General features: G+C 38.7%; 1 protein-coding gene across 2 annotated transcripts in view; it reads left to right on the top strand.

Moving 5' to 3' along the window:
• Positions 1–23,181, top strand: part of LOC149179433 (uncharacterized) — a 79,835-nt gene that overhangs the window by 29,479 nt on the left and 27,175 nt on the right. The window contains exon 2 of one of the 2 annotated variants that reach the window (XM_089420657.1): positions 481–632. The exons of the other annotated variant lie outside the window; for it this stretch is intronic. The gene's annotated coding sequence lies outside the window, so the exon portion shown is untranslated. Of the gene's footprint in view, positions 1–480; positions 633–23,181 lie in introns of those variants that run through there. 2 annotated transcript variants of the gene reach the window in all.

Raw genomic sequence — 23,181 nt, 5'->3', positions numbered from 1 at the left:
ATGACTGAAAATTGTTGGAATTTTAAGGTTTTTCAAAGACGTAATATTTTATCTTTAATGTCATGCTTGAAAATCGTTGGAACTTTAAAGTTTTTCAGAGTTATGATATTTTATATTTAACAACATTATTAAAAAATGTTAAAAATTTACCTTGAAAAAAAGAAAAATTGTTATTCTAACATCAACACTTTTCATTTTCAAGGTGTCTTTTGTACAAAAAAATGATTTTTACTACCATTTTTAAAAAATGTTGAAAATTTACTTTGAATTTTTTTTTTTTGGTTATTTCAACGTAAACACTTTTCATTTTCATGGTATCTTTTGCACAAAAAAATTGGTTTTTACTACAATTTTTAAAAAATGTTGAAAATTTACCTCGAAAAAGAATGTTATTCCAGTATCAACACTTCTCGTTTTCAGTCAGTTTTTAATGTTTTTTGGCTAAAGTTCTCATTTGATTGGTTATTTTGTTTTTGGCAGCCTTGCAATAAAGTCCATGGAAATCGCTTCCCACTTCCATTCCAGAATGGGAATAGGACGCAAGAAGCCAGATGGGTGTTTGCACTCGGCCTTTATTTTTTGACACTCTATGCACTTGAAGATGAAATCAACCACCTCCATTTTCAAATAAGGCCAACGATAGAATTTCTTATTGCTGATAGAGTCTTTTGATAACTAGGATGATTGGAGTACGACTTTACATGAAACTCTTTTAGTATGAGTTTCTTCAAGTCGTTGTCATTTGGCATGTAGATTTGGTTGTTGAATTTGATCAACCCATTGTTTGTAAGGAAGCATTCCTTATCCTTTTCACTTCACATGCTTGCTACAATTTCTCTTTCAATTGCTGATATTTTTTATCTTGTTGCCTAGCATTTCTGATCCTTTCTTCAAGTTCGATTCCATAGGAACTTATGTTTGTTATATGGTTCATTTTCACTCTCATGTTGAATGCATCAACCACTTTGTTCTCTTTTCCTTTTATATATTTGATTTCAAAATCAAATTCACTGAGCATGGCCAACCATCTAACTTGCCTTGCATTTAACTTGGGTTGTTCAAACAAATATTTCAACCCTCCATGATTAGTCATTAGAGTAAATCTTCTACCAAGGAGGTAATGCCTCCACATTTTCAATGCATGGATGATGGCAACCAATTCCAAATCATGAGTTACGTAGTTCTGTTCATGTCCATTCAATTTCCAAGATTCACAACAGACCACTTGGCCTTCTTGCATCAAGACTCCACCAAGTCCCTCCTTGCAGGTATCTGTGCAAACAAAAAAAATCCTTTTATGGGTTTGAAATTTTTACCACTGATGCATTAGTTAACAACTGCTTTAGCTAATCCAAGCTTGTAGCACAATCAACTATCCATTCGAACTTCTTCTCTTTCTTTTGCAATGCAATAATTGAGTGACCAATCTTCGAGAAGTTCTTGATGAGCCTCTTGTAATAGTTTTCTATTCCCATGAAGGAACTCACTTCAGTCACGTTCTTAGGTGTTGGCCATTCCATGATGGCCTTAATATTTTCTAGATTAATTTCGACTTCTTCCTTTGAGACAATGTGTACCAAGTAATGGATTTGTGACTAAAAGAAGTCACATTTATTAATATTTGCATAAAGATTATGCTCTATTAGCAATTGTAGTACTGTGACCAAATGCTCTTCATGTTCCTCGGGCTTTGAATTAGAAGAAAATGTCATTAACAAAAACGAATACAAATCTATCCAAGTAGGGGCGCAACACACTATTCATCAAACACATGAAAGTTGCAAGTGAATTAGTAAGCCTAAAGAGCACTACCACAAACTCATAATGTTGATATATCATTCTAACGGTTGTTTAATGGATATCCTCATCCTTAATGTGCACCCAATAATAGCCTAGTCTCAGATCAATCTTGGAGAAAATTGTTGCTTCTCTTAACTAATCGATCAGATCATCAATTCGTGGCAAGGGATATATGTTCTTGATGGTCACCTTGTTTAGTTGTCTATAGTCAATGCACAACCTGAGTGTGTCATCCTTCTTCATGAACATAACTAGTCCTCCCCATGAAGACACGCTTGGCCTTATGTAGCCCTTGTTCAACATCTCCTTGAGCTATAGCTTCAACTCAATGGAGTGCTCATTCTGTATGGTGCCTCTGATGTTGGGGCTACTCCTGACATTAATTCAATAGAGAAATCCACCTCTCTATGAGAAGGCAACCCAGAAATTTCTTTAAGAAGAACATTTGAGAACTGTTTTAAAAAGGGGAAATTCCTTAAAATGTCACTGTCGTCATTCCCGATATTGCAATTAGCTTCAAAGCTACTAGATATTTGCACAACAAATAAAATACATCCCTTTCTGTGGCTTCTCTTGGCTTGTATAATTGAAATTAATCTCATCGAAGTGGGTTTCAACTTTCCCAACAATACTCTATGCTCTCCAACTTCAACAAGGCATTCAATGGTCTTCTCAAAACAATCTACCTTGGTTCGATGTAGGTACAACCAGTGCATACCCTACAATACACTATACGCTCCCAATGATAACACATTGAAGTTTGCAACAATTGGCATCCCATTCAATTCGATTGGGCATGTAGAATTTCCCACTGTAGATCAACAGATTATGCAATATACTAAAGCAAAATACCAGATCTACTTCTACAACAAACTTGTAAAAGCTTAATCGATTTTGAGCAAGATCAATTAGAACACATATAACAGAGAATGAGAAATCAATCACACATGAACACAGAAGAATACTCTGGGGAAAGCCTCAGATAAAAACCCCGATCTTTGTATTATCATACGAGTGGAAATATCTCAGGATTACACAAATCTTTAGCTCATAAGCTATCCAACTCTTAGTACAATCCCTCATTGCTGCTCATAGACAAAATAGACAACACATATGCCTTCCTTCAGTCCTCCAAGCCTCCTATTTCCTTGCGCAGTTTCCCCTGGGTTCTCCAGCTGCAACTTGTGTGATAATCACCTCACACACAACACTGACCTCTGAAATAATTGCGTAATCCTAAAGGAGATAAATTCCTTCTGCATGGATGAGTTTCCTTTATAGGAAAATTCCTCCAACTGATAGTACACTGTCCCTTCCTTTAATCTCAACTGGGTCTTTCTCTGAACTGACATGCATGAGTTATTTATGAGAGAATATTCAGTTATTTGAAGTACACTAGTTTCATGCATGCATGCATCAACTAACTGAACTCACAATTAGTTCCACAAACTATTTGGAACTAATTTAATTGGACTTAACTCAGTTAACTGAGCTAATTAATTACAACTCAAATACAACTCATCTTTATTTCCTTAATTAAGGGATAACTTCCTCAATCAAAGGAATAACTGTTGCATGTCTTCACATAGACTTCATGTTTTATTTTCTCCAACTAATTAACTCAAGATGAATTAAATAATTATTTTACAAACAATTTCTAAGATCAAATTTGAATTTTAATTCTCAATTTTAGTTTAGGGACTAACTAAAATTGGAATGTATCCTGAAATGCTATTTATAATAGTGCTATTTTTAGCACTTTTATTTTTAGCATTTCTTGTTGCTATTTTCAACACTCCTTCTCAATAAGAAAGGGATTGTCAGTCACCCCAATCTTGTCTTTGTGGAACTCGAACTTGCATTTTGACAATGCTGTAGTCAAAATATATGCATCTTGTTCCTTGGTCGAAACATATAGCAGCAACATGATCCTCTTCACCACACAACCTCGAAGATGATGGAACCGGATATCGATGTGCTTGGACCTGTCATGAAATACTGGATTCTCAGAGCGTTTGATACAACTCTAATTATCACAGCAGATCACAGTTGGATCCATCCTCTGACCAAACAATCCCACTAGACTCTTTTGCATCCAAATGGCCTCACATGCTACCTAACTAGCAGCCATGTATTTAGCCTTTGCTGAGCTAAGTGCAACTGACCTCTGTGTCCTGCTGTACCAAAAAACTGCAGCTGAACCAAGGTTGAATATTCCTCCAGAAGTGCTCTTCCGGTCTGTTGGACTCCTTTCCCAATCTGCATCTGTGAAGCCCTGAAGTTTCACCCCCTCTGTTCGTCTATACCACAATCCATACTGAGATGTGCCTTTGAGGTATTTCAGCACATGCTTCACTGCCTTCCAAAACAACTTGGTAGGCTGAACCATAGCTTGACTTAGCTGGTTCACCGCAAAGCATAAGTCTAGTCGTGTGTTCACTAGATACATTAGCGAACCCACAAGCTGCCGATAAACAGTAGCAGCTACTACCTCACCTGAAGTAGCATCCTCCTTCCTCCAGTTACCAACTAGAGGAGTCTGCATGGGCTTGCACTTCTCCATGTGGAACCGCGTATCTCATTGACATACTTTCCTTGAGACACAAACACTTCCCCATCTTTCTGCCACACTTCAATGCCTAGAAAGTAGTGCATAAGACCCATGTCTTTCATCTCAAACTCTTTTGCAAGGTCCTCCTTGCAAGACTTGATCAACTGATCATCACTTGTCAAAATCAAATCATCCACATAAAGAACAATGATTAATGGCTTACCTTTTACCATGATGTGGTAAAGGTTCACTTCTGCTTCACTCTTGGTGAAGCCCAACCCGGTGAAATCGTCGTCGATCTTGGTGTACCAAGCACGAGGTGCTTGCTTCAGCCCATACAAAGCCATCTTGAGTCGGTACACATGCGACTCACGATCAAAGGTCTCAAAACCTTCCGGCTACTCAATGTACACCTCTTCCTTAATCTTTCCATTGAGGAACATTGTATTCACATCCATTTGATGGATCTTCAAACCCATCTGAGTTGATAGTGCCAACATCGATTTGATAGATGAGCACCTTGCTACAGGAGCAAAGGTCTCATCGTAGTCGATCCCCTCTACCTGTGAGAAACCATGGGCAACAAACCTTTCCTTATGTTTCTCAACACTGCTATCAGCTGCCTACTTTACCTTGTAAAGCCATCGGGAACTCACCATTGCCTTGTCCGGAGGTCTTGGGACAACATCCCACACATTGTTTCGAATGATAGAGTCGTACTCCTTTACAATAGCATCAACCCAGACTGGTTGCTGCACTGCTTCCTTAAATGAAGAATGTTCAGTCTTTACACACTCCCCAACCAGGGTCATGTAACCAGTGTACTGCTCGAGTGACCTCCTCTGTCTGCGCTGAGAAGATGGCTGTCCCACATTCTCTCGTGCATCTAGCATCAACCTGTTTGCTTTCCTTGAGCGTTTCCACCCATCTCTGGAAGACTCAGCATGAGTGGATGTCTCCACTCCCGAATCCTCTGCATGCGGCTGCTTCGCATCAATTTGAGGCTCCTTCTCCTTAGGAACTGAAAGTTCCTCCTCTGCATGAAACTTGAGCTCCCTCTTAAGTGATACTCGCATGGCTTTCTGCTCGTCTAACTTCAGATATTTGTGTACCACTGTCCTCTGACTGGTAGGCAGGAACACCCGATAGTTGTGGGGTGTATCAGTGTACCCCACAAGTATCCCCAACTTAGCTGTTGGATCTAGCTTCTTCCGGGCATCTTTGGTCACATGGCAATAAATCAATGATCCAAAGATCTAGAAGTGACTCACATCTGGTCGATTTTTGGAAAAGGCCTCCATAGGTCTCTTCATTCCCACTGTACGGTGCAGGCTTCTGTTCTGCAAGTACACTGCTGTATTGCATACCTCAGCCCACAAATGAAGTGGTAGGCTTTGGTCATGCAACATTGCTCGAACTGCTCCCACAATTGATCTGTTCTTCCTTTCGACCACCCCATTCTGCCGTGGGTTATGGGGTGTCGTCAACTCTCTTTTAATTCCTTCTGCTGCGCAGAAGTCCTTACAGTGTTAGGAGACCTACTCTCCACCATTGTCACTACGCAAGGCTTTTATTTTCTTTCCAGATTCTTTCTCTGCCAAGGCTTTAAACTCACAAAACCTTAAGAAGGTATGATATTTATTTTGCATAAAGTAGATCCAACATTTATGAGAAAAATCATTAATAAAAATAACATAGTACCTTTGTTTAGCGGTGGAGGCTGTAGAAAATGGTCCACACACATCTGTGTGAACTCGCTCCAGGATTGCTCCAGCTCTACTATCTCAATCCTGAAAGGAAGATTTCGCATACTTACCCAAGGTACAACCTTTGCATGTATCCGTTTGCTCCAGTTTTCCCTTGGGAAGTCTGGTAGAAATCAGCTGCATGATCTTCAAGGCCCCATGGTGCAAGTGGCCCAATCTTCTATGCCATAGCTCGCCAACATCTTGGCTTTGCACCATCTTTTCTTTGGAACTCAATGCAACACAATCGTCTACCTCCAGTTTGTAGAGATTCTTAACTCGAATTGCAATCCTCTTAGTCTGTCCAGTGCTGATATGCCTCAGGAATATCTTTCCTTTACTAAAGACTACATCATAGCTTTTGTCTTCCAGCATAGCAACAGACACAAGATTCTTCTTCAGATCCATTACACACTGTACATCAGTCAGGGTGAGAGGAGCTCCATGCTCCCTCTGAAACACAACCGTACCTTCATCTGAAACATGGTAATTTCCATCATCGCCCATCTTGATCCGCATCTGGAGATCCTTCTCCTCCAAGGTACTGAAAAGATTCTTGTCGTCGGACATGTGGAAAGAGGCTCCACTATCCAGGTACCAAACACATCCCACCATGGATGAAACCATGCATGCGATGAGAGAGAAATCCAATTCGAACTGTGAGGCCAGTGCCTCACCATCTGATCCCTTCGAGGATCCCTTCTTGGATTTCTTCTGTGGACAATTCGTAGCATAATGGCCCACCTCATGACAATGAAAGCATCACACTTTCGATTTTTCAAACTTATTCCCACCATGGGAAGAACTGGATTTGGAATGGGACGCCTTCCCTTTCCCTTTCCTCGCCTTACTCGCTAAGGCTAGATTTTCTTCATCATCTTGCTTTGATGAAGATCCATCTCTAGTGCTTCTTCTTATTTCCACTTGCATCAGATCCGACCAAAGTCATTCCCAATCCGGCAGTTTATCTCTTCCATTTACCGAGTCTTGATAGCTATGCTAGCTCTTAGGAAGACCGAGGAGAGCAAGACTCACCATGTCATCATCGACTGTCGTGATCCCTACACTTCCAAGCTCATCCCTACAGGGGGTGATCTTGTTCAGATATGTAGAGATCGTGTCGCCCTTTTCACACTTGATTTTCCGAAGCTTGTCTTTCAGCGCCAGCTTCCTCTGATCGCTATTGTTCTGATATAGATCTTTCAATGTTTTCCACACTGAAAACAGTGTCTCCTTCCCATGGAGACTCGAGACTATGTGGTTTTGAACTCCCTCCAGAAGGATTCTCCTCACTCTAGCCACACATTTCTTCCATTCCGTCAATTCTGTAGCATTAGCTGTTGCCGACTTGGGGACTTCTTGATCAATGAAATCCTTTAAACCGTTGTCCTCTAATACTACTTCCATGCGATCCTTCCAGGCTATATAATTCGAGCTGCCATCAAGGGCATACTCGAGTCTTAAACCGTTGAATGCCATTGGTGAAATTTGAGATGTGATAAGAATTCGAATTCTATAATTAGGAACTTCAAACTTCGAACTTCTCCCTTCTTTGTATATTGTTCTTCGCTTTGATCACCTTTGCTCTGATACCATGTAGAATTTCCCACTGTAGATCAACAGATTATGCAATATACTAAAGAAAAATACAAGATCTACTTCTACAACAAACTTGCGGAAGCTTAATCGATTTTGAGCAAGATCAAATAGAACACATATAACAGAGAATGAGAAATCAATCACACATGAACACAGAAGAATACTCTGGGGAAACCCTCAGCTAAAAACCTCGATCTCTGTATTATCATACGAGTGGAAATATCTCAGGATTACACAAAGCTTTAGCTCACAAGCTATGCAGCTCTCAATACAATCCCTCACTGTGGCTCATAGACAGAATAGACACCACATATGCCTTCCTTCAGTCCTCCAAGCCTCCTATTTCCTTATGCAGTTTCTCTTGGGTCCTCTAGCTGCAACTTGTGTGATAATCACCTCACACACAACACTGACCTCTGAAATAACTGTGCAATCCTGAAGGAGATAAATTCCTTCTGCATGGACGAGTTTCCTTATAGGAAAATTCCTCTAACTGATAGTACACTGTCCCTTCCTTTAATCTCAACTGGGTCTTTCTTTGAACTGACATGCATGAGTTATTTATATGAGAGATTATTTAATTATCTGAAGTACACTAGTTGCATGCATGCATGCATGAACTAACTGAACTCACAATTAGTTCCACAAACTGTTTGGAACTAATCTAACTGGACTTAACTCAGTTAACTGAGCTAACTAATTACAACTCATCCTTATCTCCTTAATTAAGGGATAACTTTCTCAATCAAAGGAATAACTGTTTCATGTCTTCACATAGACTTCATGTTTGATTTTCTCCAACTAATTAACTCAAGATGAATGAAATAATTATTTTACAAACCACTGCTAAGATCAAATTCAAATTTTAATTCTTAATTTTAGTTTAGGGACTAACTAAAATTGGAATGTATCCCAAAATGCTATTTATAACAGTGCTAGTTTTAGCACTTCTATTTTTATCATTTCTTGTTGCTATTTTCAACAGGGCAAGACCTCATCTAATGCTCAATTCTTCTTTTTGTCCCTGTGGCTAGTTGAACTAGGCAAGACATTGTGTGCTTCCTTCGTTAGTGCACATTTCTCAACAACAGTGAGACTGGTGTAACTAACATTTGAACTAGGGTTAATCACAACTAAAATGTTTTGCTCAAAGAGCATCCCTTCCATCTCTATTATCACTTCCTCATGATAAGCTTGATGATTATTCATTGCTACATAAGTTCTCGGTATATTTTGAGCCACGTCCTTGTGGGCAATCTTTCCTTAAGTGATTCCATCCACAAATCCAAAATTTATGTGGACCCTTTTCATAACTCTTGGCTTCTTCTTGAGTAGAGCGGCCTTTGCTGACAGCGTTGGACCTCTGTTAATGTTCTTGGTTAACTAGGGACATACTCGTTCCCTTGGTTGCTTTTTTCCTTTTCCCTTTAAACTTGGCATTTCTTTTAAATTTCCATTTTGACTTATACTTAGGTATGCTCCTAGACTGCGCATAGAAATGCTTAGCGTTTGAATTGCATCCTCTAATGTCATGGTCTCATCGAACTCAATTCTATCCTTTAAGGATTGTGGCAGTCCACTGACATACCTTTGAATCCTTGCTTTCTCTTCCTTAAGTTAGTGAAAATACCTTAGCAACTCTAAGAATTTGGCGGTATACTCATCATTTGTCGTTTGACCCAATATGAGCTCATAAAACTCATTTGCCTCGCTGTCGAGGTGTCTCTCAGATAGACACTTGTTCCTGAAATATTCCTCAAATTCCTTCTATGTCAACTTTTCTTGTCTTATTCCCTTTACATTTTCTAGGTCTTCTTACCAGATGTCAGTGCTGCCTTTTAGCTTGAAAATACTTATATTTGCTTTCATGCTTCCTGAATAGTTATGAATTCAGAAGTATTTTCTCATTCCGCGGAACAAGGCTTTTGCATCCTCTGATTTCTTTGATTCAACATCAAATTTAGGAGGATTGACCTTCTTAACTCCTCTGGTACATATTTTCTCTCCCTTCTTTTCCAATGATGATGATAGTAATGATGATCATGTGGTCTTCTGTGGGTATTGTCATATTGCTTTTCATGGGTGCTTAAATCCTTTTCAGGAGTACTTAGTAACGTGCCTCCTTTCACAATGTCTTCACTGAACAACCTGTGTCTCTTTCTAGATTTACTCTCATTTACCCCATTAGTTATTTCTTCTTGTCTCAAAGAACTTTGCATGTCCCTATTGTTAATCCCCAACTCATGTTGCCTCTTCCTTTGCGGGTTTGATAGGTTTTACAACATGACTGCATTGTCTTATGCTTATTTCTCTTGTGCTCTGACAAGCCTCTCATTGTCAGCCTTACAAATCCTTCTTTCAACTCTTAAGCTCCTTAGTGTGTGAATCCAAATAGGAGACACTACCCCTCCTCGCTGATCAACTGATCTTTCCTCCTTGTCTACTTGTTGTGATTGATCAGAGCTATACTTTACCATTCTACTATTCATTTCGTGGTCCTGCAATTCTACACTATACCATCCTTTGTTGTTCATGTGGTCTTTGACCTTCATCTCTTGAACCTTGGTGTCTTCTTATGTGTTTTCACACACACGCACACACACACACACATAACTTTTAGGATTTAACAAAATTCAAGTGCATAATAGAGAATATTACCTTGGCTTGTTGTTGGAAATATGCTGGTGAAAAGAAGTGTTCCATGGAGTCATAACAATGAAGAAGCCATTAATGACCTCATGTTGTCCCAAACATTTTTTGCACAAAAATTCAAGACCAGTCACATTAAAAAATGTTTTTCACTATCTTAGAGGCAACCTCTCAATATGATTCCTATACCATCTTTTAGAGCATAATTTTTCCTTTCCAATGAGCTCTTACTTGGCCCAAAACTCCAAATAGTTTGGGAGATATTGATTTTTTAAGTTAGGTATGTTATTCTAGTCATTGAGCTGACCTGTGCTAGGCCTCTCATGTCGACCTCCTTCAAATAGACGCATCCCTTCAGATTTTAATCGAAATCACTATATATATACAGTTCAAATTGCATTTCTCCTCATTAGTTTTAGTGATCAATTCATATAAGAGGAACAAAAGCAAGAAAGGAGGCTGAAGAGGACAAAAGTTCATTGTTTGGGCTAGATTTCAACGTTGAACAAGGAACATCAACCTAAAGAACTCAGACCTGAAGTTTGCAGACCCATAAGAGGCAAAGAGCACAGATTTAGGAGAGGGTTTCTCTGTGTTTGGTGTGGATTCCAGGAGCAGCCTAGCCGCAAGTCTGAGGCAGCCTACAAGGAGTATAAAGAACTTGTCCTGAACATAATTGAGTATGGATACCTTGCAGATCTAGGCCATTGGTTAGAGAGACAAATTGCAGACCTGTGATCAACAATAGCTCATGGATCTGTGACATTTCTGGACCTATGGAAATCTCAGAGTTTCATCCTCCACAGGTTTATGAACATAATTTTTTTTTTAGACTTGTGGCTCGTTCACTGTAACATTCGAACCTGTGGCAGAGTATAAAACTTCAGACCTGTAGATAGTTTCCATTACAATAGACAATCATCACTTGTGAAGATCGAACTTTAAAGAAGCATTTAAACAGTCTTGCATTGCTACCCTTATTGAAGATTAGAAGCCCAGACTATTGACTGTGGAAAGACCTTAAGCTCAGACTCTGTGGCAACAACTTGTGGACAAAACTGTCATTTGAGGATTTGATAGTGAGCTCAGACCTGTTTCACCTTTTGGAGGCTCGAAGGCTCAGTCTTCTTTAGGCTCAGACTTGTGACCTGTGAGGGGCTCAAAACAGTGATACATTTGTGTGTGGACAGACCTTTGGAGCTCGGACTTAGCATCTCATCTCAGATTTTTGGAGCCTCATCTACAAGTCTCGGATCTGCCTGTGTTGTGGAGGGTTTGGAGCTATGAAGGACAACCACCAGTGAAGAGGACAGTCACATTTGTTTAAGGCCTCGTGCAGTGATAAACCTTGAGATCACACACCGGTAAAAGCTCAGACTTGAAGGAACAAACTTGTAAGTAACTTAGACTTGTGTTTTAGGGCTTAGTAAGATTTTAAGGACTGTGGGCAGTGATAGTTGAACAATGATTAAGCCCCAAACCTGTGATCACTCAGTTGTGAAGCTCAGAACCTTGAGAACAATCCTGTGCAATGTGGAAGAGATATATACATTGACTTGTGATAACTTCAGTCTACTTGTGAAGATCTCTTGGAGCTACTCTTGATGAGCTTGTTGATAGTTTGAGACCTAGACTTGAAGTTCAGTGGTGATTTATTGCTACTGACCTTTGAAGCTATTGAAGACATTCTTATATACCACACTTGGAGTTTTTGAAGATTTGTTGTGCAGGTTTGAAAGTACCCTTTGAGCATTCGAAAGTTATCACTTAGGAACAGTTATTGAAGACACCCTTGGAGAGTTCTTGGTGTAGAACTTGGACAACTTATTGAAGATCTTGAAGATAACACTGAAGACCATGATACATTAGTCATCATGAGGTGACTTGGAGAATTTGATTGGGTACCATGAAGGACAACAGAGACACCTTTATGTGAAGAGATCAAGGTTGTCATTAATGACATAACGTGGAGACTACAGTGAAGACTAAGTGAAGATTGATAGGGCTCGTTGAATAAGATATTGGGAGTCGTGAAGCATAACCAAATACATCTTCACGAAGTGAAGCTGAGGGTTGGAGCCTTAAAAAGACGAGGTTGGTGCCTTGAAGGATAGGGTTGGATCCCAAGAGGATTGGAGTCCTCAAGAAACCAGGTTGGAGCCTAATCCAGACATAGGGTTGGAGACCTTGGGGTTGGTGCCTCAGAATTGACAAGGTTGGAGCCTTGGAAGTCCAAGTTGGTGCTTAGAAAATACAGGTTGAAGCTTGGGAGATTGAAGATCGGTGTCTTCATCTAGGGTTGGAGCCCTACATATATTGTACTTGATTTATTGTAAAGAAGAAATTAATAAAAGCATTTATTCTTATTGTTCATTTTGCGTTCTAAATATAAGAGATCTAACTGGTAAAAATAACAATTGAAAAGAAATACTGATTCACCCCCCTCTCAGTGTTTCCAACACATGCTACATGCATATGTTTTTTATCATGACACACCAAATAATGCATACGGTCAATCGACACAACAATCAGGTTTCTAACACTTATCACGAGGCTCTAAGGCCTCACTGGATTTTCAAAGGTCTAGTATTAAACATGCGCTTGGTTAATTTTGCAATATACCCATCCAAGCCAAATGTTGAACCTGGAAGCTTTGATACCACCTTGTAACACACCCTCCACTGACCCTAGGCCCAATTAAGGGAAGGAGGTAGTTACTAAGCTGACCCAACCTCCAAAGTCTAATTATGGAAATGGGGTCTAAATTTTTCAATCTTTTTCAACATATTCAACACTTGAATTGGATAACATCATTGTGTTCGTTTCATCGAGACCTTTTCAATGATATAAATTTTACTCCAATAAAGCTCCTAGATAAAAAAATATTGCCAATTAAAGTCTTGGCCAATCGTATTGTGCCACGTCATTAGGCCTGCCACGTGGTTTTTCAAATCATAAGCCACATGGCACCGTCCAACCCGTTTATATCCGAGGTCACTAGTATATCCGTTGCAGGTGAGCTCATATGCCATACCCTTCAAAATGAATGAATGCTCATACATAGACATAGGTGGGTTAAACGGGTGTGGGACCCTCCCTGACCACCTCATCACTGGAGAAACCTATGTAGTTCCTCACTAATTCTTCTGAGATGAAAGTTCCAGGATTGTGTGGATCCTCATTGACCTCGCTGCCAACATATCCCCATACCTTCGCACAATTGCAAATTTCCACCTCACGGTATGCAAGCTGGCCCACTATGCCACATCTATGCAGATATAAGATCCTGTGACTATAGTCCCGAGGGGGAAAATCAATTTGTAATCCGAGATATGTGAAATCGTTGAAACTCGAGAGACCCAGGTTGAAATCCCCCTGTTTGTGACCCGGTTTACGGAGAGGAGGACAAGATGTAGACCCCCAGAGGTTTACTAGTAGTTACGTGTCAGGCGGGTTGCTGGGTTCTTCTGGGTAAAAAAAAAGGATCCAGGGACTTTGGTACCTAGCATTGTGGGATAAAAATAAGACATAAACTCCAGGGTAATCTGTTCTACCTCGGTCCCCACCTAGCACCAACACGATCCTCCATGGCACGAGTTACACATGAGTCACATTATAAACAGATGGGGTCCTTTGCCAAATGAATCAATGTCCAATCCCACTATGCCCAGTCACCCCAGGACACGAGTGCAACTATGAGCATTCCACTCTCAACGGTCCAAATTTCTCTTGTTCCACCTTCAGTTGTTGTGCCCCGTCACTTGGCTTATGAGATTCAAGCCTTCTAGGCTCTTATGGGCCCTGACCCCTACTGCACAACATATGTAAAATATGATTTGTTTGGGCCTAATATTCGGTTTCAGACTTGGTAATGATGGTTTTATTGCACGGGGCTAGTTACAATTTAGCGCCTGCGCCCTAAGAGTATTAAGACTTGACCCTGATTGATACTTATGCACAATAGCTTAAATTTTGTGGTTTTCGAAGGATTTCCCCTTCTGTGCTTGCGCTTGGACTTAGTCCAAGTCTTGGTTGCGGTGGTTTTGATAAGAAGTTAGGGCCTGTCACCAAAATTTGGCTTGGTGTGCTTATGATTTTATAAGCCCCTCGGCCTGCAGTGTGAAAAACATATATGTAATATAGGTATATATAGATATAACGAGTATTATCCCTCTTGAGCTTTTAGATACGCCTCGACTTGAATTGGTTTTACATATTTACATGGTTGTATAAGCAGATTTACCAACACAGTGGAAAAAAATTATAACGTTTCAATACAAGTAATTAGTCATAACAAAGATTACCTATCTCTTCATACTCAGGTAACTGAGGTCAATTTCAAGCTCATAAATATGCACAAGAAATGAGCCGTTTCTTTATAATCTTACACAATATATTGACATTCCTCATTCATGCAATACACAAGACTCCTCAGTATTATCATATCATTGACTCAACACAATAACCGGAGATACGATAATTTCATGCATAGAGACATAAGAGTGTACTTATCTTACAAAGAGATCTGACAACTGAGAGTGAGACTTTAACTCTCCACCCAACCATAGATAAGCTACAACCACAATTACTTGTTCCTATCACCCCCAAGATATATTCTAGTGCTTCAGGTGGAGTGCTCTTGAGAGGAAACTCAACCAATTTTAATCGCTGGAACAAGATGTCACAAGGTCACTTTTCCTTCATCCACCAACTACTCAAACTTTCACTCAATCTTCTAGACTTTACAAACATGAATAACATCCTTTCCAAGATACTGCAGTTCAGAGAGTCTCAACTCCCTTTCAGGAGAAGAGGGTCCACATGCAGGGTGTTGAAAGATGTAACTATGGTCAGTCTTCATAATGTAATTTTTCATGATTAATAAATTGATTATATTTACTAGCATGTTCTTTTTCATGCTAAAATTTATTTATTTTTCAAGCATGGGTTTCATGCCTAGGTCAAATTATTATTTTATTTAAGCTGTCCTTCATGCTCATTATTTGTATTGGTCAAAGTCAAACGCTGATTCATAGCCTAGAAAAATAATTTTCAAAAGATGTAATTTGGGTCAAATTCACCTCAAGAAGCCAAGTTGGCCCTGCCCAAGAAGGGACACCTATTCAACCCCCTTTTGACAAGTATAAATAAAGGTCAAGTTGAGCTCATTTGGAGACCAATACGCATCATCTCATCTTTAGTATTCTTTTGCAGTAAGAGCGAAAAGGAGAGTGAAGTTAAGAAGATAAAAGGGAGGCCGAAATATGATCTTTCTAAGGCTCGCATGTATGAAGGAGAAATATTTCTTGAGCTCGCACGTGTGGAAATTCTACTAGGATAAATCTCTTGTTGGTATCTTGAAGTTTGATAGACTTGTTGTTGTACTTTTTGATGAAAGGATATCTTGAAGGAGGGCTTGACTTGGCATATTGAATGTTGGAGTCTTTTTTTGGTTTTGGGTCTTGGATATCTCACTTTGATTTGAATCTATAAGAAGATGATTGCATGGGTTTTCCCCCTTGTGGGGTTTTTCCTTGGCTTTGAGCCTACATCTTTGTGTTCTTTGTCTCTTGTGATTTTCATGTTTTCTATATTTTGGTAATTGCTTGATGAAACTTAATAAAAGAAATAAAAAGGCAACAAACATTCACAAGTAATTATCAAGTAAGATAAATCAACCATAAATCTAGAAGCATCTTGATTTCTCAACATGGTTTCAAAGCTAAGGTGAAAGGAAGACAATTTGAAGATCACTTCTTGTTGGCAGACTTGAAGATCATCATCTTTGTAGTAGCCATCACTCAAGGACATCCTTGAGAGCCAAATCAATATTCTTGAAGATATCCTCATAACAATCTTTCCTTCTTTCACAAGACCAAGTCTGATGTGTAAACAAGATCAATACATCCATTATATGAAGGCTGAACTATAGGAAGATACGATGAAGATATGTACCTCCTCTCTTACTAGAAAAGGATCAAAGGACAATTCAAAATTTCTATGGCATCCAAATTTCATGATACTACTCTAAGGTTCATAACACAATTTATAAATATGAAACAAGACAATGAAAATAACAAAGAAGAAAGACTACTGAAGGATGAAAAATAGAAGTCATATTTGATCTCTGATAGATTAGATAAGAAGTTTGCACTTAATACACATAATTTGTATGTGAAGTCTCTAAAGGGAACTAAGGACTATACTATATCTTTTGTTCAAAGGCATCCAAAAGAAACCATATCAAGCTTTATCTTAGTCCTAGTAACATTCAATTTAAAAGGAACTAGTTTGAATATGAAAAATAACAACTCTAAGATCTCTGTGACATGACAAAAGTTTCTATGATGGCATATATCTCCATGATACGAGCTCCTGTGGACATCTCCTGTGACAATTCCAATCTATGGCGTGGAATTTGAAAACAAGTTATCTACGACACCATTCTATAGACTATAAGTGCAAGATACAAGACACATGTTCTCTTTGCAATGCAAGCTACAAGAAGACAATATATCCTTAGTGAAATCTAAATTTCTATGCAGTATATGATCAAAGCATTCCTAGTCCAAATCACTCCAATACATAATTCAAAGACATGCAAATTAAGGGTATTGATATGAGCTTCCTGAAGTCCTCAAGATCAGTCTGATATATAGGTAGTCTGAATCCCTCATGAATCTGAGCGTTGTGGGACTAAAATAATTTTATGAAACAATAATAAGATCGAATCTCTATGGGATAGTAACATCACTGTACCTCCATCTGAAGTGAATTCTAGGTTAAAGAGAATGATCTGAAGATATAGTGAAGAATCCAAACTTTTATTAATTACAATACAAATTCCAAGCTACATCTCTAAATTTTTTTGTGGCATAATCCAAGGTGAAGAAGATCAAAACACAAATCAAGTAATGAAGATGGATCTATTCTTTTGGTAAGATTGAAGTCCAATGATACCTCTGTGGTATTGATACATAATGATGATCCAAGTAATTTTGATAGGTCAAATCTCTTCTTCATATGGATCAAGGTCCAATCTATGTTACAACTTCAATCAATGAAAAAAATTCATCATTTCTATAAATAAGTCCAAGTTATAGTACGCTATAATTCAAGGTCCAAGACTAAGAATCATTGAAAGGTGTGTAATGACAACATACGAATTATGATAACTAATGATCAAACTTTTGACAAGAATAAGCTCATGTATGTGGCATTGTATGCAATTAATGGAAGAGACCAAAGCTATATAAATCACCTCTATACTTAAAGGCCGAAGACTTTGGGAGCTCTGTGGAAGAACTATACTGAGTTATCTGAATGTTTATAAATCTTATCTATGACACAAGAAGAAAATATACCATCAAGATTCATACTTTAAAGGAGGATGAATTGCACCGTGAAGCCGGCATGTCTCATATTGAAGTCTAAAAATTATAGTTAAGAAATCACTGGAGCTCAAAGAAGTTTCTATGGTTCATTGGCCAAGGTTTTGAAGTATCTTTGTTGGAATGTCAATTGAAAGTCAAAGGATTAGATCTCTGCAAGGATGGTCAGGGAATGTTATAAGAGGTACATATAGTCTTTACAACTAATGACCTATGCTAACCATAATACATATATTTTTAATTCTTGTAGGTCATGAATAAGCTAACAATCCTATGCTCTCTTATAAGATAAATATGTGCGAGAAAAGGGGTATGTCTAGATGTATTGATAGTTTTTTATATGTTAGCATGCAAAGTCTTTCATTGCTATTATGAAAAAGGTCTTTGTGATCTAGGAACCACAATAACTTCATAAAAGGGTTGTCAATGATATTTTTAGGGTTTGTAACTAACATAGTAGTATACATATAGAATTTGCAATTTGTAAGAGTGTCAGGTCTTGCAGACTTTGACATCTAGGGTAATTGTAATCCCTCGCAAAATTTGGACTAAGAAGAACCCTAGGAACAAAACCCTATAGAATCATTTCCATTGTAAAAATTATATCTAACCCTTAATGATTTTGACATCATGCTATTGTGAGAACAAGGTTGGTGAATAGGTCCAAGATTCAGAGGCAACTAATCCTTCTAAAAAATATAAGTACTCTACATCTCTTCAATTACTACTAAATGATAGTATTTGTATTTTTCCTTTTGTTCTTTCATAGTATTCTAATAAAATTTGTAGGTCAATACAAGAACTATTTAAACTTGACTAACAGATGGAAGAATTAGAAGAAAATGGCAAAGCATGAAGATTAAGAAGAAAGAAGAAATCAGTTAGATGGAAAGAAGTTCACTTACCTCAGCTGGAAGAAGGGAGTTGCTATATCTTGAATTTTGGTAGAAACTAGAGAAACTTATGATAAACAAGACAATATGACAAATCTATGAAAGAAGTTCAAGAGTTTTGATATTGTTGCACTGGAAGCTAATTGGTTTGATCCCAATGCTAATAGAAATACAACTGTTGATTGGAAGATGATATAATTTCTTGGAAGAACATGAAAGAAGAACCCTGTTACAGAGAAATAAGATGTGAAGGCTTGTGCAATCAGATGTGAAGAAGTATGGCTCCATAAAGTATTTGATCTACTCGATGACAAGATGACATGTTGGATTCAAAGCTACATGAATATTTTCTGAGAACCAGAAAAGGTCGAGATTTTTTATGATTCGAGAGCATGATGTAGATAGGAGTTGAGAAAATACAAAAAATCTCCATGGAAGAACAGGTGTTTGATGCATTGACGAGTATTTTTGACAAGCTTAGGCTTGTGGTTATTCCTCCATGTTTGAGAGGGAGTGAGGATCTCCACCCTGACTGAGAGGGAGTGAGGATGGGAACCATATTCTCCATGTGTCATGCATTAAGGTCAAGATTAACAATCGTAAGCCTAGTGAAGGCACTGGTAGGGAGAATGGTGGATTGGATAAGCATCTAGGATTAAAATTCTTTGAGGTCTTGTATCCAAGATAAGAATAATCCCAAAGGCCTATATTCTTTGATGATGGGTATCCAAGATAAGAATAATCCCATGAGGACATACCCGGTGAACATCCAGATGACGTATGTGACCAAAGACGTAGTGGTGTCCAAATTTATGCCTCTCATCATTGTGCTTCAATCTAGTGGAGAGTCAAGGCCTTGCTAGTCAAGGCCTTGCTATTTTTGACAATGTTGGTTATGATGATGCTTATCAATATGAATCACTTCTTACGTGAATATTTCAATTTGAGAGTATTTTGTAATTTTTGGAAATACTAGGGGGGGTGAATCAATGTTTCTTTTTAATTGTTCTTTTCATCACCAAAACATTTATATATGGAACACAAAAATAGATAGCTGGAATAAATAATTTTATTAACACAAACAATGCAATGAAATAGATACAATATAAAAATGTTTGCAATCAGTTTCCAAGCTCCAACTTGGACTTTTGTGAGGCTCCAACCTCCAGAGCACCAACTCTGTTTTGCCAAAGTAATAGTTTTGCACTTAGGAGCACCAACTCCCAAGGATTCCAATCCTTTCAGTTCTGAGGCTCCAACCTCGTGGGCTCCAACCCTAACCTGGTATAAACTATTTTGTTGTAGTTCTCTGCTCCCAAGCTTGCTGAGCTTCTGCTTCACTCTTGTTCTCCTACTTCTCCTGTCTCTCCTGCCTTACCTGTACTTCGGCTTCCTCTCGCTCTGATTATACGCTTGCACACTTGTTTTTTCTTGTTTTTGTATTCTTGATGCCTCTGACTGTTCATTTCCGCTTTCCACTAGCTCTTCGATTTCTTCAACGCTCGCTTTAGCTTCCTCTATGCTGGCTTGTCCTTTGGCTTCCCTCTTCTTCATTGCTTTGGCTTTTCAATTTCCTCTGCGCTGGCTTACCCTTCGACTTCCTGGATTTTCAGTCGCTATAGCTTCCTCTGTCTCTTCATGCTCACCAACACTCCTGGGACACGTTGATTTAACGACGAGGACCAAATACACAGAGAAAAACTATTGCATGTTAAAACTGTAACAGAGCCCTTTTTTTCAATGATAATAGGCATACACAGGACTTTATTGTTTAACGGAGAGACTATACTAATCAGGACGGACCCACATGCCACGTCCCAATCGCAATCGCAATTAGATTTTGTTCAAGCCTCTTGAACTATCGAGAGCTTTTCTTATGCATTTTGGCTTTCAAACCCCGCGCAATACAAATATTAAAATACACAGGAATATTTGAAAAACAACTGGCCGAAACGTTAAAGGGCGGACTTCAAATTTATTACACCCGCATCTATACCTGCATCGGGTCTGTAGTGTAATCGCAATCGGCAGTCGCAGCTTATCGCGCCATCCCTTTATAACTTGCAATGGATCACTTCCGACATGGCAGACGCGATATAGCATTAATTCAATTGTAATGTTGCATCGGGTCCGCAACATATATCGCAATCGACGCTTTCAGGGCGGCAAGGCCTTAAGCACTTGCGATATGTCCGATGTGACATAACAATAGACCAAACTGCAATGTTGCATCGGGTCCGCAACATTCATCGCAATTGGCGCTTGCAGGAGTGACAACCCTTTGTGCATTGCGATATGCGAGTACCAATAGGGCGGATGTGATAGAATGTTAAGTCATATTGCAGTGTCTCAACGGGTCCGCATGCTTTATTGCATTTATATAGTATATATGTATATATGTTGCAAATTTGCAAGTTTTAATGTGTCAAGGCTTAGAGCCTGAAAATATGAAATACACTAAAAAGCATGCTTCGGAACACTATTGGCGGACTTCACTTGTTTATACACCCGAACACATATGTTTTGTCGATCTATACATATTTCTTCGCTCCGATAGTGTATCTATATATATATATATATATATATATATGTTTTTGCCTCCTATAGTGTATATAGCCTATATACATGATTTCCGCCTCTTTTAACTCTTTCGCCCCCTCTAGTGTATTTGTATGCATATAACTCTTTTGTGGCATATATTGCCCTCGATAGTGCATTCTTTGACATACTATGCTCTGATAGCTCCCGATAGTGTATTCTTTGGCATCCATTGCTCCGATGGCTCTGTTTGCTTCCTCTGGCTCCTCGAATATTGCCATATTGACATTAATGACAATCTATGTCAACAATCTCCCCCTTTGACATCAATGGCAAAGGAATGCATACAGACTCCCCCTGTCGAACTGCTCCCCCTGTAGAACTGCTCCCCCTGTCTTGCACCATATTTATGAATGAACTTGAGTGATGCTAAAGAGATAACCCCCATCTTTTGACGAAGATGTTCAAATGATTTTCGAGGAAGAGGTTTTGTGAAAATATCAGCTATCTGCTCCTTAGTATTGATATATTCCAAGATAATGTTTTGTTCAGCTACTTGTTCACGAAGGAAATGATACTTGATTGGTATATGTTTGGTCTTTGAGTGCATCACTGGATTTTTGCTGAGACTGATAGCACTTGTGTTATCACAATAGATGGTAATTGGTTGATCTGTACTTATGTTGACATCTTTTAGAGCTTCCTTCATCCATAGTATTTGAGTACAACAGTCTGCTGCAACTATATACTCGGCTTCAGCTGTGGATAATGATATAGATGTCTGTTTTTTGCTGAGCCAGGATACTAAACAGTCTCCCAGGAAGAATGCATTTCCACTAGTACTTTTTCGATCATCTACACTTCTGGCCCAATCAGCATTGGTGTATGCAGTTACAGTCAGTGTTGAGCTCTTAGGGTACCAAAGACTGAAATCAGGAGTTGCTTTCAGATATTTGAGAATTCTTTTTACAGCTAACAAATAGGATTATTTAGGAGTAGATTGAAATCTTCCCACCATTCCTACTGCCTGCATTATGTCCAGTCTCGTAGCAGTTAAGTATAGAAGAGCTCCAATTATTGACCTGTAATGAGTTGCATCTATTGGAGGGGAGTCGTCATTTTTGCTCATTTTGCAATTTGTGGTCATAGGTGTGCTCATGGGTGCACAGTGTTCCATTCCATATCTTTTAAGCATGTCTTTAAGATATTTGGCTTGAGATATAAACAATCATGCTCTGGTTTGAGATACTTGTAGTCCAAGGAAGTGAGATAACTCTCCTATCATCCACATCTCGAACTCTTTTGACATGTTTTGAGAAAATTCATGGCTCATCTCATCATTATTTCTAGCAAAAGTCAGATCATCAACATAAACAAGTGTGACTAGTAACTTACCTTCATCCGTCTTTATGTAGAGATTACTTCCTGCCACTCCCTTCTTGAAGCCTTCTTGTTGTAGATGGTGATCCAATCTTGCATACCAAGCTCTAGGAGGTTGTTTCAACCCATATAATGCCTTTTTCAACTTACAGACTAAGTCTTTTTCTTCTGTTAGATCAAACCCTTCTAGTTGCTCCATGTAGACTTCTTCCTTGAGTTCCCCATTCAGAAATGTTGATTTTACATCCATTTGATAGATTTTGAATCCTTTTGAGAAAGCAAATGCCAAGAACATCCTGATAGCTTCCATACGAGCTACTGGTGCAAATGTTTCTTCAAAATCAATTCCTTCAATTTGTGAATAGCCTTTGCAAACAAGCCTTGCCTTGTTTTTGATGATTTGTCCTTCTTCATTCATTTTGTTTTTGAATACCCACTTGGTTCCTATAATGTTTTTGTCCTTTGGACGAGGTACCAGCTCCCATGTCTCATTCTTCTCAATTTGGGACATTTCTTCTTCCATGGCTTTTACCCAATGAGGATCCTTACTTGCTTGAGTATATGTTTCTGGTTCTATCATGGATAGAAGAGAAATATCGTTTTTTTTGGGTGTATTTATCATCCTCCTTTGGGTT

Source organism: Pinus tabuliformis, chromosome 4_1 (genome assembly GCF_031772625.1).
Source record: "Pinus tabuliformis cultivar Carrire ecotype Pingquan chromosome 4_1, CPIR1, whole genome shotgun sequence".
Classification (NCBI taxonomy): Eukaryota; Viridiplantae; Streptophyta; class Pinopsida; order Pinales; family Pinaceae; genus Pinus; species Pinus tabuliformis.
Note: the sequence above shows the minus strand (reverse complement) of the source record. Positions and strands in the feature narration are given on the sequence as shown.